The sequence below is a fragment of the Euprymna scolopes genome, chromosome 9 (genome assembly GCF_053919585.1).
Source record: "Euprymna scolopes isolate OS-2025 chromosome 9, ASM5391958v1, whole genome shotgun sequence".
NCBI classification, from domain to species: Eukaryota; Metazoa; Mollusca; class Cephalopoda; order Sepiida; family Sepiolidae; genus Euprymna; species Euprymna scolopes.
The window spans coordinates 25,703,470-25,704,736 of record NC_136490.1 but is presented as its reverse complement, the minus strand read 5'-3'; positions in this window follow the sequence as shown (position 1 = coordinate 25,704,736).

The following is a 1,267-nucleotide window of genomic DNA, read 5'->3' as shown; positions in this document are numbered from 1 at the left end:
TAATTTCATAGATTTGTAACGATAGAGAATAGCTTCAGGCGCGAGAATGTGTTTGCAGCGACAAAGAGAAGTAGACAGAGCTAACAGAGACTGAATAATGTCGACGGAATGGTTCAGGAACGAAAAGTTTGAGAAACACAAGAACTGAATTAGGACTGGAGGCCTGGTCAAGATCAAAAATAATTCTGTCAGTCATCTTCGAAGTGACAATGACAGAGTAATACATTGATAGTGATCAGTTTTTAAAGAGAAATCGAGGAAAAAACAGCACCAAAATCATCAAGGGAAGAATTGTCAGCAAAAAAGACGGCCAAAGGGATCAGCTCTTTCTTTAGAACAAAAAAAAAAGTACAAAAAAAACAACAAAAAAACTTGAAGACCATCAAATGGAAGAGGAATAGCAAATTTGCCACTATTAACAGCACTATGATCTCGTACTTGGCCTTTTGGCTAGGAACAAAGTGTAGTATCAGTTCTGATACTACACTTCACCATTTTTGTCCTCAGTTAGTGGATAAGAAATCCTTCATGACTGAGGCAATTTTTATTTTTGTTTTTATCCAGAGTGCTCTTTTTAGGGAACTGGATTTCCTCACATTAAACACCGACCGTGTGTCTAACTTTGCCCATCTTAGGGAGGCAAGTACATAGGAACACTATGATTGATTCTCGAAAACTCACAGTAGCCAGTTTTTTTTTAAATGAGATAAGGCCAAGAATTGATTGAGATTGATAAAACAGCCTTACAATTAGCCTTCTTGAATTTCTACATGCATTGATTTGCCTTTTATAGGATTTTTTTTACTCACGTAACAAGGGGCTATTATTCGGAACCATGCCCAGGAAAGATTACCAATATGTTGGTTTACGTTACATTTAAACTTCTGCATATTAGTACAGTCAGGGAAGTAGGTAGCAGGAAGGGAATTCCAAAATCTAGCTATTTGAAGACTGAAACTATTAGAATAGAAAGGTTTCCTCAATAGTGAATGGGGGTTGATTTTTTTGCTAAGCGGGTTTGTCGAGGATATGTACGTCGAGGGAGCACAAGTGCAACGAGTTCATCAGAACACATCTCATTAAACTATTTGTAAACAGGCACAGGGATGCAATATTGCGGCGATGATACAGGAGTTAGAGCTTAGTTGACAAAGTGGGACCTATTAGGTTAAAGACTCTTTTTTGGACCTTATCCAATAGGGATCTGGAAGCCTAACAACTGTCCCGATGACGACTCAAGTTGTTAATTTAAACATATGTTTCTCTA